The following is an 18,065-nucleotide window of genomic DNA, read 5'->3' on the forward strand; positions in this document are numbered from 1 at the left end:
TATGGATTGTGATAAGAGTTGTATGAGCCCCTAATAAAATGATTAAAAATAATAATAAAATAAATAAAATTCTTCTTCCAAAAAAAAAAAAAGTAGTCTCAGAATCACAAAGAGTCAGAATTCATTCAATGGAAGAAATTCTGGTTTTTGTGGAGTTCCCAAGAGGTGCTCTATTTTTATGATTTTCTTACTGCTGTTTTCTCTCTTATATGCAGGTTATCTGTCTATTTTGCCTTACTTTTAAAATATCTCTGATCCTCGGATCCATCTTTCATCTCTCCTTAGGCACCCCTCCTCACACATTTGTTATATATGCTTTTACATATGTGTTCCACTGTTGTTTTGTATGTTCATGTTCTATATTATATAAACAGCATCGTGTTGTCGAACTGTTTGTTTGGGGTTTTTTGTTTGTTTGTTTGTTTTGTTTTGTTTTTTGTTTGTTTGGTTGGTTTTTTTAAGGGAGCTCCGCATCTCTAAAATGAATTCATGTACATCTCATGCTGCCTTGCATGTCACATGTGTCCACAGCATTTTATCTTTGGATTGCTCTAGTGATAGACAAGTCAGACTATGGCTGGGGGTAGAATCTTCTTCAAGGCTTCTCAGCCACACATCTAGTCTATTGATTGGTCTCAACCAGTGAGAGGCTTCTGACGTTTCTCCCTCAATCTCTATGTGGTCTCTCCAGCATGCTGGCTTTAAGATAGCTTTACTTCTTGTATCTATAGCTACTCAATTCTCAAAAAGCACATATCCAGAGGGGGAGAGTGGGTGCAAATGAGATAAGAGGAAGCCATATGATCTTTTATGACTGTGATAGTTAGGTTTTGTGACAACCTGGCTAGCCCAGAATTCCCAGTGGTTTAGCAGAGTAGTTGAGGCCTCCCCCATAATGTGACCTAACCGTGTTATCAGCTCCATGATGGAATCTACTGTGCATCAAGCAGTTATTCAAGTCATAGCCATAATGATATTTCCCGGTGGGGGGGTATGGCCTAGATTATATTGAAGTGGAGAATTGTGGAAAGCTTCACTCTTCTTGCTGCCTGGATGCTGCAAAGGGATCCACCTTGTTGCTTGTTAATCCTGGGAGTCATCAGAGCAGGCTGACTTTGGATTTGTTCAACTCTGCCAGCCACAGGTCTGATCTGTTGACATCCACCAGCCTATGGTTCTCCTGCTTTGTCTTCCTGTTTCTTGGACCATTAGTCCCAGCAATTGCATGGTTTAGGAGGAGCCTCTGGATTAACAGTTGTTCTACAGATTTGAACAGGATTGGATTTACCATCTTCTCTAACTGTGTTAGAGCCATTTTTCTTGAAATAGGCTTCTCTCTTTGTATTCCTACATAAGCATCACTGGTTTTGCTTCTCTAGAGAACTCAGCCTAACACAATAACCTAGCCTCAGAAGTCACACAGCATCACGCCCGCCACGTTTGTTCACCGAGGCAGAGGGCTTCCTAGATTCAAGGAGAAGGGAATTAGACTCCATGTTCTGAGAATGAGTGGGGGGAAAAATAGAAAAAGCACAGAGGACAAAAAAAAAATTACTGTGATCAATTTTGAAAAATTCAGTTGACTATAATTTGCAACTCCTCAAACCAAAAACAAGACTCAAGGTACAGTAAGATTCACTTCTCAGGGCTCCCATCCTTTCATCTGTACAATGAACAAGTTTGGTCAGGCCACTGAGAAGGAGCAGTAAAAAGACTAGCTTCCCTTCCCACCCTACCCTTCTAGCAGGCTGCCATCTCTCTTCCAACTGGATCCTTCTTTGCCTTGACAATTGCATCTTCCTCAGGTGGAACCCAGGATTAGGCTTCTTCAACCTGTACTTAAAGATCAAGAAACCCTCCTTCTCTCACCACCCTCACTACCCAGCCTGTGAGCTGATTGATTTAACCTAACAGAGATAGATTGGTGAAATTACCCTCACAGTAGGTGTGGGAGAGTAATGGTACCCAGGAGGGACAGGTAAGCAAAAAGGGAACAGACCCAGGCAATTTCCAGACACCTCCACTGTCCATTACTTTGTTCACTTAAATAAACAAATAACCCCCAGGCAATCCGCAGCCAGAACCTCAGCAGCTACAGAAATGATTTCCTTTCATTAGAAGCAAAGACCAATCAATGCTCCTTAATCGCATCACCACGTGCTCAAACAGCACAAGAAAATCCCCTGCCAACTCTCCACACCTGGGTATTTACTCTACACAGGATGGAGATGGGATCCTTCATTTGAAGTAGGTGACTGAGATGGAAGATCAGCCCCCTCCCATACTAAGGTTCTGCTAGTTAAGGAAACCAATGTTCATCAGTGTGCCCGAGATGGAGGAAAGCAACAAGCACATGCACACAATTACTTACTGCAGAACTTTCACAAAAGCCTAAAAGTGGAAACAACTCAAGTATCCATCAGAAGATGAATAGATAAGCAAAATGCAGTACGTACATACATGCAATGGAATGTTACTCAGCCATAAAGACAAATGAAGCTTTGCATTCATTCCTAAATCCTTGGAGGCTGTGCTCTAAAGGCTACCAAGATCTGGGTGAATGCTACAGAGATCGCAGGCAATCCAAAAGACTGTGCAACCCAGTGGCCCAGACTTACTTCACACCTGCAACATTAGAAAAAAAAAAAAAAGACAAATGAAGCTCTGGTATGTGCTGTGACATGGATGAACCTTGAATACATTTTATAAGTGAAATAAATTAAGCCCCAAACGGCAAATATTATATGATCTCATTAATATTAAATAAGTAGAATAGGCAAATTTCTAGAAATCAGAGCTTAATAATGGTTTCCAAAGCCAGGAGGGAGGGTAAAAGGGGAAGCCAGTACTTAAAAAGGTTGATTTTCTGGTTTTGGTGGTGGGAAATGTGGCAAAGTATATTTGGTGATGGTTACAAATGATTGATGAATGTAATTCATGTCACTGAAATGTATACATGGAACATGTTGAATTAGCAAATGCTGAGTTATCTATAATTTTAAAATAAAAAAAATTAGAGCACACACTCAAGAAAATGTGAAAGGGATCTTGGGAGTTGGACATTCCGTGAGAATATGTAGTGAGCGCCTTCCACCATCAGTGGCCAGATGCCTGGTACCATGATGACAGTGTCTGTGCAAAGGTAAGTAATAGTTCCACTCATGGAAGCACCAGTCAAGAGAGCAAAGGATGTATTGAATTGCATCGGGTAACTCTACCACGCAAGACTTCTTTCAAGTATTGAAAAGCAAGGATGTTACTTTGAGTACTGTTAGTCTGGGTAGACTAGAGAAACAAATTCATTGACATATATATATACACACACACACACACACACATATATACACATATATATAATGTCAGAGTTTTATATACAGTGAACCCTCGTTTATCGCAGTTAATCGGTTCTAGACCCTAACGTGATAAATGAAATTCCGCGAAGTAGGATTCCTTATTTGTAAATCAAATATTTTCGTAGTTAGAGCATAGAGGACATGAAAAAACACCCTTTAGTCACCATTACACTCGTATTACCCAATTTATTAAACAAAAAAGGGAAAATACAGTAAAACATTTTGGACGTTACAATTATCATTTATTATTTATTATATTATTTATGGCATCTAGTTTACAGTATTACATATTTCACATACGGTATTATTATCCATAGTTCTTACAAATACTGTAATCAATAGCCTATGAAATGACTTAAGGGATGTACTCTACAGGTGGGTCGCTGTCTTTTTCCTCTGAAGGAGTGGGTGTAGGCAGTGGGTGCTGTTACGCAAAAACCGCGATAGAATGAAGCCGCGGAAGTCGAAGCGCGAAGTGGCGAGGGTTCACTGTATAATGTCAGAGTTTTATATAAAAGAGCAATTGTATATTGAGAAAACATCCCAACCCAGTCCAGATCATCCATAAGTCTTACATTAGCCCACATGTCTGATAGCAGTCCAGAAATCCCTCTTCAAACTCACACAGCAGATGCAATTATGTCAAATGCAGGAAGATCACAGGGCAGAGGGTGCGAAGGCTGAACCCACAAGTAGGCACCAGGCTGTGGCCTGATTGATAGGCTAGACTCCACCCCTTCACTTTTACTATCATTAATTTGACACGAGATTATGTAACTACCACAAGTACTAAGGTGTACCTGACCCAAACCATGATATTTTTAATTGTCTCATAGGCATGTGAAAGTTGGATATTGAATAAGTACGAGTATTTGAATTATGATCTAGTAAAGAATATTGAAAGTACCACGGACTACCAAAAGAACAAATAAGTCTTTATTAGAAGTACAACCAGAATTCGCTTTAGAGTCAAGATTAACAAAACTTTATCTCCCATACTTGACACATGTTGTCAAGAGAGACAAGACCCCAGAGAAGGGCATCCTGCCTGGTAAAGTAGCAGGGAATCAAAAAGTAGGAAGGTTTGCAGTGAGGGATTGTCACAGGGGTTGCATCAACGGGCTCTGTTGTACATAGAGTCGCGATGAGTTGCAACGGACTTGACGGCACCGAACAGCAAGGTCCACCCAGAAGCAGTGTTCACACCACCCTTTTGAGTTCACATTACGATTCATGAACCTGTCCAGGTATTATTGTTACCACAGCTCTGGACACACCATCCTTTTCTAGATAGATCAATTACAGAGCAGGCCAGGGGATCATTTCTCATGAGTGGCCAGAAACCAGTTCTAATTTCTTCCTTCAGAGGTATATCCAAAAGTTAGTTAGGGTGAAAATTTTAGGAATCATACATTCCCAAACCTACTCCATTCTTGTCATATGTATCAGTGATGCCATGTGTGATTATTAATTAATTGAGCATCTCAGCCTATGAGTCCTTGTTCTTCCCAGGAATGGTAAAAAAAAAACTTCATGGATAATTCTGTTTTATCTGTTAGAACAAGAGAAGTTGACACTGTGATCACTAATTTTCAAATCCCTGCGTTTTCATGTTGTCATCATGATTTAATTGGTCAAAGGCCAATTCTATTTAAATTTTTTTGTTGACTTTACTCCTTTTTGTAGAAAAAGTATAAATGTATGTACTTTTAAAGAAAACTTATTATCCCTGTGAGGTAGTTAGTTTATTGTGCCTACCTGGCCGATAAACACACGTGGGGTTAATTGAAGGGCAGAGGGATAAATGACTCAGTGAGTCTCGCCTTTCTAGTTCTCGGGTCTCTTGCTTTGTGATGGTCAGACCAGGGTGCAGCTGCCTTAGCCAGTTCCCTGCTTCAGCTGGCAAGGCTCACTTCCTGCAAGACAAACCTGAGGAGAAGCCACATGGACCTAGTCTGATGCAGCCCTGGGTGCTGGAGCAGCCATGTGGAGACCCCTGCCAGTGCTGAGATGCTTACACATTCACTGATTCGGCTTTCCTCTTGCAGTCGGCATCACTGTGTGTGTTTTGTGAGATGGAGGAGGATTTTGCGGATTGGTGTCAGACATATGGGTTAATGTTGGACTTGTGGGCTTGGGCAGCACTGGGTTGGGATGTTTCCTTAATGTGTACTCACCCTTTATATAAAACTCTCTCTTATACATATTAGTTTCTGTGGATTTGTTTCTCTAATGTATACCCAGACTAACACACTCTGTCCAAACTGGAAGAATAATATTGTATGCCATAATGAGAATATGAATATGAAAATACTCACAATGGAAGTTCATGGCAAATTAAACACAAATGTCTCTCTGCTCATTCCTGAAACCTTAAACAAATTAGGTAAATAATCAAAAATAAAATAAAAAGCATAAACCCACAGGACCAAAAGGAACAGAAGAAAAATGGATAGCAAAGGACAATGCATCAGCATTTTGAAGGTGTGTTACTCTGGTTTGACTAGAGAAACAAATCCAGACACCAATATATATATATATATATATATGTGAAAAATTTATGTCAAAGAGTAAATGTATATTAAGAAAATGCTCCAGCCTAGTCCATATCAAGTCCCAAAGTCTGATATTAGCCCATAAGTCCAATACTAGTCCAAAGACCCTTCTGCAGACTCACACAGGCACATGCAATGATGGAAAATACAGGAAGATCACAAGTCAGTGGTTGCAAAGTCTTGTGGATCCAAGGTGGTGAGAGCATCTCGGTGCTGGTGTGAGCCTCCACGTGGCTCCTCTAGTTCTCCAACGGTGGCTCCTCAACAGGCAGGTGAAGCAGAGAAAAAGAGCTCTTTCAGGTCTCAGCAAATTTCTGCTGCGTGATTGTCAACAGGAAGACCAAGGTAGAGAGAGAGGAAGATTCCAGAATCACAAGGAGGCATCATCAAGCTGTGACCTGATTGACAGGTTAGACTCCAATCCTTTACTCTTAATACCCTCAAGTTGACACAAGATTATGTAACTACCACAGGAAGCTAGTGAAAAAAAATGGATTAGGAGTAACTGTCATGTAGGCTAGGAGAAAGGAAGTAAAAAGATGAGTGGTTCTGAGCAGTAAGTCCCTCCTGCCCCCCAAAAAAGCCTTCAGGAAAAGTGAAGATTTATGGAAAGTTTGAGTTAGAATCCCTCTCTCATGAATCCCCTATCGGAGCCCACTCTCCATAGCCCAGCAAAAGATTGAAATTTTATTTTGGGGGGAGATTGATAGTGAATTTGCTCTTTCCATCACCAAAACCTTTTATGATACATATTTTTAAAGTTGTAATTGCAACAAACAACTATAACAAATCCTTATGTGTTCTACTAGAGTCCTGGTTGTCCAATGGTTAAATAATCTGCTACCAATCAAAAGGTTGACTGCTTTAACCCACACAGTTGTTCCCAAGAGCAAACCCATTGCCACTGAGTTCGTTCTGACCCATAACAACCACACATAGGGTTTCCAAGACTGTAAATCTTCATAGGAGCAGAGAGCTTCATCTTTTCCCTGAGGAGCTTCTAGATGGTTGAAAACTACCAGTTTTCAATTGGCAGCCAAGTATTTAAGCATTGTGCCATCAAGACCCCCTTCTGTAAAGGTTAGAATCCATAAAATCCTATTGAAGTTCTACTTTGCCATGAGGTCACTATGAATCAATACCAAACGATAACAACAATCTTCTAGCTGGCTGCTACATTCTTCGTCAACCGTTGGAAGTTGGCCTGCACACACAAAGATGGCAAGGCCCCAGGGGATCGTGTGGAAATTACAGCTTCTTCTATACTCAGATAAGAATAAGTATGGCATGCATGAAATAAGACCACAAAACTAAAAACAAAACAAAACACACACACAAAACACTGAGAGAAGAAGAAGAAAGCTGCAATGATGGAGAAAAGGAAAGAAATAAAAAGAAAATGAGTGAATGCTTCACGTCTGTCATCTCAATAAATAATATCCAGAAAGAGAAAATAGGATTCAGAGGAGAGAGAATTGTGTTTTGGAAAAGAACAAGAAAATTTCCCCCAAATTAAAGACTGGTTTTGTTGTCGAAAAGGTCTTCTTCATGGGTAGCAGAATGAATAATCAAACCACCAAACAAGGGCACCATCATGAACTTAAGAACAGAGATGGGAAAAAACAGAGAGAGAGAGAGAGAGAGAGAGAGAGAGAGCCTGAAATCTCCTGGAAAGAAAACAAATAGGTCAGTTCTATAAGGAACTGGGAATATGTGAGGTAGTAGACTTTTCCTTAGAAACACTGAAAACCACTTAAATAGTGCTTGACTGGAAAGCAATTAAATTGTGCCTTAAAAGTCCAAGAGCAAAAATAATAATAATAATTTTTAAATTTTTCAAGAACAAATCACTTTAAACCTTGAAAAGGTTTTGAACATTTTATTGTGTTTTAGGTGGAAGTTTGCATAGACTATCAGTTTCTCCTTCATCAGTGAAGACACAAACTGTTCTGTGATGTTGGTTGTTATCCTCCAATGTATCAGCACCATTCCTATTTCCACGCTATCTTCCCTATTTCCATCCCTCCAGTTTCCTGCCCTCTCATCTTTGGGGGGTTGGGGGGGCAAATGTTGTCCTTTTGGTCTTGTATACTAGATTGTTCTAAAGAACACAACCCTCACAGATGTTATTATTTGTGTTCTAAGCCATTCTATTCCTTGTCTAATAGGTGACCTCCAGGAGTGGCTTTTATTTCCAAATGAAAATGATGTCTGTCTTACTGTGGTCATATTGGAGGTTTATGCAGCCTCTCTCCATCTAGTAAATCTCATCCTTTTTCATGAGTTTCAATTTTGTTCTACATTTTCCACCCATTCTTTCCTTGGTCAGAGTTTTACGTTGTTCCAGCCAGGCATTACTAACTAATTCTTCTGGTCTCAAGCTACAGAAGGCTGTGGTTTGTGTGGACCATTTGTCTTGTAGCTAATTGCTTCTTTGATTCTTCAGTTTCCTTCAATTTTCTGGGTCTAGATGTCTTGCACGCCCATGATCTTTAGCTTTCAAATCCAGTTCCTAAATTTCACAAAGTATTTGGATATGTGTAAGAATTTTCTACAACTATGCCCCAGGTGCTCCATTATGTGTATATATGTATGTATGTATATATGCATATACATATATATGTGTGTGTATCCACAACTATACATATATGCTCCACATACTCTCCAGAATCCTCACAACTACTCACAGATTGAAGCATTGTATGTTACAGCGTTTACTATGTTGCTGCTGTGGACTCAATTTCAACTCATAGCAACCCTATGCATACCACCATGAAACACTGACAATCCTCACAAGCATTCCTGTTTGATCCAACTGTTGCAGCCATTGTGTCAATCTATCTTGCCGAGGGTCTTCTTCTTTTTCACTCACCCTCTACCAAGCATTTCCAAGGTCTCATTTTTTAATAATATGCCCAAAATACATCAGACGAAGTTTCACCATCCTCATTTCTAAGGAGTATTCTTGCTGTACAAGGCAGATGGGTTTGTTCTTCTAGAAGTCCACGGTACCTTCTAGATTCTTCAACGGTATGATAATTCAAATGCATCAATATTTCTCTGGACTTCCTTATTCAGTGTCCAACATTTGCATGCTTTTAAGGTGACTGGAAATAGGATGGTTTGCATCAGGCAAACCTTAGTCTTCAACGTGACCCCTTTGCTCTTTAATACTTTACAGAGGTCTTGTTCGACAGATTTGTGCACAGTGCAATCTGTCACTTGATTTCCTGGCTGCTGCTTCCATGAGTGTTGATTGTGGCTCCATGTAAAACAAAGCCCTTGACAATTTCAATGTTTTCTCTCTTCATTATATTGTTTATTCCAGTTCTGAGAATTTGCATTTTCTTTACATGGAATTGTAATCCATAGTGAAGGATGCAGTCTTTGATCTTCATCAGCAAGTGCTTCAAATCCACCTGGCCTCTAACAAGCAAGAATGAGTCATGTGTATCAAAGGTTGTTAATGAGCCTTCCTCCAATCCCAAATCCACCTTCTTAATGTAGTCTAGTTTCTCATATTATTTACTCAGGATACAGAACGAATAAGTATGGTGAAAGGAGACAGCCGATGCACCCCCCTCCTGATTTTAAATCACACAGTATTTCCTTCTTCTGAGATAATAGCTGTTGCTAAGTCCACAAACAGATTGAGGAACTTGATAAAACTCTTCAGTTTCTTCATCACTAGCTTTAGTGGGCGGTGGCATGTTTGAATAGTACTTGTCTTAACTGCACTTCCGTGTAGGCGTATAGATAGTACCCTATCACAGACTGCATCGCAATTCAAGATAGATCCTGAGATGGTTTCTTGATAGCGAAACCAGATGCTATTGCTCTTGAATTTGTCATTCCCAGTACAGTAAACTGAATGATGGTCTAATTCAAAATGGCCAAATACCAGTCCATTTCAGCTCATTAATGTCTACGATATTGAGCTTCATGCATTCCATTTAACTTTTTCATAACTTCTAATTTTCTTAGATTCATAATTAGTACATTCCACGTTCTAATTATTAATAGATATTTCAGCTGTTTCTTTTTATTTCAAGTCATAATCTATAAACAAAAGTCTTAAAGTTTTCATACATTTATGACATTAAGGTTGACTCTACATTGAAGAGACAGTGCTACCTCAATTGTATTTGGTGTACTTTATAATCTGAGTGGCTCATCTTCTGGCACTATATCTGATCATGTTTCAATACTATTCATAAGGTTTTAGTGGCTAACCTCTCAAATAATCAGAGAAACTGAATTACATGAAATGCAACATCAGAATTGGAGGAAGATTTAATAACAACTTGCACTATGCAGATGACACAACATTGCCTGCTGAAAGTGGGAAATACTTGAAGCACTTACAGATGAAGATCAAGGATTGCAGCCTTCAGTATGGATTACCACTCAATGTGAAGAAGACCAAAATCCTCACAACGGGACCAATAGGTAATACCATGATAAATGTAAAAAAGGTTGAAGCTAGCAAGGATTTTGTCTTACTTGGATCCACAAACAATGTTGATGGAAGCCGCAGTTAATAGATCAAAAGATGCCTTGCACTGGTAGCTCCACTGCCCAGGACCTCTGTAGAATATAGACAAGCTGGGATGTTACTATGAGGCCTAAGGTGAGGCTGACCCAAGCCGCGGCATTTTCAGTTCCCTCAGATGCATGTGAAACTTGGACATTGAATAAGGAAGACTGAAGAAGAATCTATGCATTTGAATTATTGTGCTGGAGAAGAATATTGAAAGTAACATGGACTGACTGCCAAAAAAACAAAGAAATCTGTCTTGGAAGAAGTAGAGCCAGAGAGACCCATGGAAGCAAGGATGGCAAGACTTCATTTCACACATTTTGGACATGTTGTCAGGAGAAACCAGTCCTTGGGGAAGGACATCATGCTTGGTACAGTGGAGAGGCAGCAAAAAAGAAGAGGATCCTCAATGAGATAAATAGATACAGTGGCTGCAACAATGGGCTCAAGCATAAGAAGAATTGTGAGTTTGGTGCAGGACTGGGCAGTGTATCATCTGGCAGTGTATCATTCTTCCTAGTCTGTTCTTAGTCAGGAAACTTCACTGAAACTAGTTCACCATGGAAACACTCTGGACTTGATATACTGGTGAGTTAGCTTCCAGCGTCACAACACCCAAGCCACTACAGTACAACAAACTGAGAGTGTGGTGGGCATTAGCCATAACTTCATTTACTTACCTTAGTTCTGTTGTGCTGACTTCCCGACACACCAGGGGAAATGGTATCATATACTTTTATAAAAGTATTTTATCCAACATAATATCCCCCATATTCACTCATGTTATGTTTCACAAGTCATCATTATTATGTACCATTGTGCGGCGATCTAATGTATGTAGGTACTGCATTGTATATTTATGTATATACAACATAGATTTCATTGCATACATGTACATGAAGTAAATGTGTCTTTAAAGTATGTGCTACATTTTATCTATTTATCCATTAATGACAACATGATTTATTTCCATCATTTTCCTATTATGAATAATATTGCAATAAGAATATATCTATTTGTATCACCGCTGTTATTTCTCTGTAATGCTAACCCAGGAGTGGGATTGCTGGATCAAATGTTATTTTTATATCTAGCTTTTTGAGGAAGTTCCATACAAATTTTCATAGTGGTTGTACCGTTTTACAATCCTATCAGACAAGTTTAAGAATTTTGATCTCCCCACAACCTCACCAGCATTTATTTTTGTTTGTTTGTTTTGATCATTGTTATTTTTGCAAGGTATTTAATTTTGGTGTTGATTTGCATTTCTGTAATGGTTAATGATCAAAAGAATCTCTTAATGTTTTTGTTAATCATCTTTTTGATAAAGCATCAACCCTTGAATTTTATACACAGCAAAACTATCAACCCAATGTAAGAGAATAATACAGATTTTTCTTAACTGTGTAGGGTGTCAAAATTTTCTTCCTAAGTTTGCTTTCTCAGGACCATATCAGAGGATGAGCTCCATTAAAACAAGGGAGTAAACCAAGAAAAATGAAGACACGAGATCTGGGGTACAGACCCTCCTGCACAGTACAAGAGCAGAGGGAAGTCCCAAGATGACAGCCATGTTGTAGGCCTGAGGAGCAAGGAAATCAGATGGGCCAGCAGGATGGACAGCTCCAGGAGGGATGTCTCTCGGGAAAAAAAGAACTGACAGATTAACTGACAGGTGTGGCCGGGTGTAAAATTGGATTGAGGGCCATTGTACAGAGCTACTGGAGGGTATGGGAAGAGTCACCCAGACATTCAAAGAAAGCCAAGCAAAAAGAAGCAAAGGCCAGGAAAAGAATGACATCTTAAGACACTACTCAACTAAGCTGTGAATAATAGTCACCCACTCATAATAATAAAAATAGTAAATCTAATTTAAATTTAAAATGCACAAACCTATGGTGGGAAGTTAGAGGGATGTGACACATATGTGAGTAATAAATGGCTTTTTTTATCATACTTAGAAATTAATAATACCTACTTGATATATGAATAAAATCAGGAAATGGCAGCATAACCTGTCATTTTTAAGTGCTGAGGGAAAATATCCAAATAAAAGTTTGAGAAATTAGAAGTCATTGCTTGAAAGAACTGGCCTTTTAGGGTTGAGATGTGTGGAGGAATTAAAGGATCATCCATTCATTTGCTCATTATAAGGCTTGATGCCTGGTGTGCACTGGTTAAGTATTTGGCAGCTAACTACAAGGTTCAAAGCTACCAGTCACTCCATGGGAGAGAGATTTGGCAGTTTGCTTCTGTGACAACTACAGTTTTGGAATCCCTATAGGGCAGATTTACTCTTCCTTTAAGGTAGCTACAAACTGAAATCGATATGACAGCAATGGGTACTATTCACCTATGGGGCCCTGATGGCACAATAGTAAAGTCTTCAATTGCTAACTGAAAGATTGGCTGTTTGAACTCACCCAGTGGATTTACGGGAGAAAGACTAAGCAATCTGCTTCCATAAAGATGAAAAACTAAGAAGCCCTATAAGGCAGTTCTTGCTACCAGCACAAGAAATTGCTATTAGTTTAAATGAACTTGAGGACACCTAACAAAAACACAATGCGACTATTTATTAGACAATATTTTAATCTGCTAATACTTTCAAGTGAATTGAAATTTAGTATGATTAAATTTGTTGTGGTTAGGTGCTAACGTAGTGTGACTATATGTACAACAGAATGAAAAACTACCTGGTCCTTTGCCATCCTTACAACTGTTCTCATGTTTGAGCCCATTGTTGCAGCCACTTGGGTCAATCCATCTCGTCGAAGGTCTTCCTTTTCTTTGCTTTCCGTCTACTTTAGCAAGCATGCTGCCCTTTTTCAGAGACTAGTCTCTCCTGATAACATGTCCAAAGGACTTTAGATGCAGTCTCACCATCCCTGCCTCTAAGGTGCCTTCTGGCTATACTTATTCCAAGACAGGTTTGTTTAATCTTTTGCCAATCAATGGTACTTTCAATAGTCTGTGCAAGCACCATAATACAAATGCATCAATTTAATTTTGGTTTTCCTTATTCAGTATCCAACTTCCACATGCATGTGATCAAAAATACTATGGCTGGGGTTAGGCACACCTTAATCCTCAAAGTAGAATCCTCGTTTTTCTACACTTTAAAAAGATCTTGTGCAGCAGATTCACCAGTGCAATGCATTGTTTGATCTCTTGACAGCTGCTTCCATGAGCATTGATTGTGGATCCTTAAAAATTTCTATCTTTTCTGCATTTATCATGATGTTACCAATTGGTCTAGTTGTGAGGATTTTTGTTTTCTTTTTTCTTTACATATCATACAATTAAATCATTAAATGATATTAAGAATGTTTGTGCAATCAACACAGTCAATTTCAGAATAATTTCTTCTCATGCTCATTTTTTTAGCTCCCTATTCCTCCACCCCACCCCCAACCCCTGCGATCCCTCCATCCAGTTACTCTCTCTATTGATCTACCTATCTTGGATTTCTTGTGTACAAAATCATATAAAACAAAACCAATCATGCAAAATTATTCAAAGCATACAAAACAAAACCAATAACAATGACTAGACAAAACAGAAAAACCTCAAAGAGAACGCAGGAAATATATTATTTATATAAGTCATTTTATTGGGGGCTCTTATAATTCTTATAACAATCCATACATCAATTGTATCAAATATATTTGTACATAAGTTGCCATCATCATTTTCAAAACATTTTCTTTCTACGTATACCCTTGGTATCAGCTCTTTTTATTCCCTCCCTCCTCCACCCTCTCACCCTTGTGAAGCCTTAATAAATTATAAATTATTATTTTCATATCTTACACTGTTTGTTGTCTCCCTTCACCCACATTTCTGTTGTTCATCCCCAGTGCAGGCAGGTGGACAGGGGGTGGGGGTGCTATATGTCAGTCATTGTGATCAGTTCCCCTTGAGAAAGCAGAAAATGTTGCAATCCAAAACAACTTTAAAATGGATCAAAATGAAGATCAAATGATAGAGTATTGTATTTTAATCGAATTACATCTGTCATAATTGACTTTGCAGTGCTCTCTGTCTGATGGCAGGGCTACTCACATCCTTCAACTATGGTTAAAGGGAATTCATCAGAGACTTAATCCATGTGGGGTCCCTGTGAATAGACTTTGGGCTTCCACTGTACAAACTGTGATGTTCATAATTTAAGACTAGTGTTGGAATCTTACTTAGATGGCTGCTTGTTTTAAGACATGCTTTATAAAGACCCTGGACATTGTACTTTCTAGTAGCCAGGCCCCATCTGATTTCTTCATTATTCTTTGCTACAGCACTCAAATCTTCAGTGATTTCTTCATGAGGGCTAACATGAAGTAGGGCCATGTCATAACAGTTCATTGTTCTTAGATGGGGCTAGAATTAAGTGTGTGTTTTATATTCATGCATTCATCTATTATTTATATAGATATATGATTTATATATATGTCTCTGACATCAGGATTGGAGGAAGGCTTATTAACAACCTGGGACATGCAGATGACACAACCTTGCTTGCTGAAAGTGAGGAAGACTTGAAGCACTTACTGATGAAGATCAAGGATTTTAGCCTTCAGTATGGTTTATGACTCAATGAAAAAAGACCAAAAAAAATCATCTCAATTGGACATACTCAACATGGCATACCAATAGGTAATGCCATGCTAAATGGAGAAAAAGTAGAAGTTGTCCAGGACTTTGTCTTACTTGGATCCATAATCAAAGCTCATGGAAGCAGTGGTCAAGAGATCAAAAGTTGCATTGCATCAGGTGAAGCTGCTCCACAAGACCTCTTTAGAGTATTGAAAAGCAAAGATGTTATTTTGAACACTAAGGTGTGCATGACCCAAGCCATGGTATTTTCAACGGCCTCATATTCATGTGAAAGTTAGACTTTGAATAAGGAAGACCAAAGAAGAGTCAATGCATTTGAATTGTGATGCTGGAGAAGAATATTAAAAGTGCCAAGAAATGCTAAAAGGGCAAATCAATCAGTCTTGGAAAATGCATGGACAGAGTGCTCCTGAGAGGCAAGGATGGTGAGACTGAGTCTTAGATACTTTGGCCCAGTCCCTGGAGAAGGACCTCATGCTTGGCAAAGTAGAGGGGAACAAAAGAGAAAAGGGCCCTCAAGGAGCTGGACTGGTACAGTGGCTGCAACAATGGGCTCAAGGAGAGCAACAGTTGTGAAGATGACACAGGCCCAGGCAGTGTGTCATTCTGTTGTGCATAGGGTCCCTAGGGGTCTGAACCAAGGGGGTGGCACATGAGAACAACAACAACTGGCTCAATTTAGAGATATCATTATCCTTTTATGTGAGAGAACATTATAATTCATCCCCATGGGCATAAGGTGATTCTATTGATAGGATCATTAATTTACCAACTTGTGTTGTAACCCATAATGAAGTCTGCAGTCTTTGATGTTCATCAGCAAGTGTGTAAATCCCTCTTCACTTTCAGCAAGCAAGGTTGTGTCACCTACATATTGCAGGTTGTTAATAAGCCTTCCCTAACCCTTATGCCACATTCTTCTACATATATATGACCCAACTTCTCTGATTATTTGCTCCATGTACAGATTGTATAAATATGGTAAGAAGATACAACCCTGACACACACCTTTCCTGATTTTAAACCATTCCGTATTCCCCTGTTCTGTTTGCACAACTGCCTCTTGATCCATGTACAGATTCACATTAAAATAACATGTGTGCAATTAGCATGCACACAATTAGATGTTCCAGAATCCCCATTCTTCTCAAGGCTATCCATAGTTTATTATGATCCGCACAGTAGAATGCCTTCATATAGACAATAAAATATAAGGAATATCTTCTGATATGCTCTGCTTTCATCCAAGATCCACCTGATGTCAGTAATGAAAGCTCTTGTTCCATGTCTTCTTCAAGATTAGAATTTACTGAAAATAAAAGCTTCGTTTTAAGTAGGGACTTCATATTGAATAATAATTATGATACATAAATTCAGAATTGGCAGAAACAACAAGGCAAAGTATTTTAGAGGAAGAATTCAAAAGACTCTTGAGCACAAACTATTAATGCTTTCCATCAGAGACCTGATGGATCATTTGAGAAATTTTTAATTAAAGAACCCCGCCATTTACATGACAGGACAGTCATGGAGAATTGAAGTTGGGCTAATGATGACAGTGGAACAACAAAGTCATGTTAATGTATTCTAGAAGGTGAGATGGCCTGCACAGTGTCCAGTGTGAGTGTAGGGGCAGACAGTGTGAGTTCTTAAAGATAATGAAAAGAGAATCACTAGTTGAAAACTAATGAATGTCACCTCTGTGCATTTTCTTTCTTTTTTTCTCCCCCAGCAGTTTTATTTAAAAGTAATTTATATATCAGATGATTCAATAGTTCAAACATTCAATCATATCACAGAGAATTGCAGAATCACCCCCACATCAATTTTAGGGAACACCCCCCCCCCTCCAATGGTCAAATAGCCTTTAAGATGATTCATGCGATCACAATCTATTCTACTACTTCCTCCCTCATCCCACCATCATTAGTTATTCCAGAAATCCCATTTCCCTCCCTATCTCCACACCAAGCATTCCCCCACATCCCACCGGTGTTCCTTATCCCCTTGTATCCGTTATTATCATTAGGCCTCCACTCTTCTTGTGCTTCACAGCTGGAAGACCCAGCCAAAAACAAAATCACACCAAGGTGGCAAGGGTTAAAACATAATAGTATACAGACAAAAATACTAATAACTCATAAGAAACAAAGATTCCCAACACTAATCAAAAACCCAGGGAAGAAATTTCTGTTATGGAACCAGTCAACCAGTAAGAGATACTCGCACCCAGAGCAAATTCAGGTTGTGTCTACAGGCTGGTCACCTGGCCAGGTGTTGAGTTCAGTGCAGCATAAGCAAGATTGCAACGGTCTCTGCCTGAGAGTAAGGCTGATGGTGACTCGTGCCTGTGGCTTCTGTGCATTCTTTATACTCATGGTACCCTGGTCCATACCCAAAACTCACTGCCATAAATTCAATTCTGACTCATGGCAACCCTTTAGGGTAGGGTAGAAGTGCCCCCTTGTGTTTGTGAGACTGTAACATTTTTTTAAAAAACAGGAATAGAAAGCCTGATCTTTCCCCTGCCCATGACCCAGAATTTGAGATAAAATGAATATTACAGTAAGCAAAAGTGTTACTACCTAGGGATGTTAATTATAATCTGACAATTATTACATCTCAAAAGTTGGAGACCTTGAACCTTGATGATTGTTATCTTTCTTCAATGATTCAGAAACAGCTTGACGGGCCTTGTCTCAGAACTGTCACTGGCAGTCAGTCCCTGATGTGGAAGGAGTTAGCATTACATTGAAGCCAGCTACTCTCTTCTTGGGGCTTGGCTACAGAACTAGATAACCAGGCTATTCATTTTCTTTTCTTTTTTTAAAATCATTTTATTGGGGGCTCGTACATCTCTTATCAAAATTCATACATACATCCATTGTGTCAAGCACATTTGTACATTTGTTGCCATCATCATTTTTAAACCATTTTCTTTTTTTTTTAATCGTTTTATTAGGGGCTCATACAACTCTTATCACAATCCATATATACATCAAT

General features: G+C 39.1%; 1 non-coding gene across 1 annotated transcript; it reads left to right on the forward strand.

The window, feature by feature from the left end:
• The first annotated feature begins 2,505 nt into the window (after nucleotides 1-2,505).
• LOC115870817 lies at nucleotides 2,506-2,636 on the forward strand. The gene has a single exon (XR_004046942.1). It is a non-coding gene; the product is annotated as a small nucleolar RNA SNORA14 (small nucleolar RNA).
• The last annotated feature ends 15,429 nt before the right edge of the window (nucleotides 2,637-18,065 follow it).

This window comes from Echinops telfairi, unplaced genomic scaffold (assembly GCF_000313985.2).
Source record: "Echinops telfairi isolate 266 unplaced genomic scaffold, ASM31398v2 ScPeMD7_2291;HRSCAF=2852, whole genome shotgun sequence".
Lineage (NCBI taxonomy): Eukaryota > Metazoa > Chordata > Mammalia > Afrosoricida > Tenrecidae > Echinops > Echinops telfairi.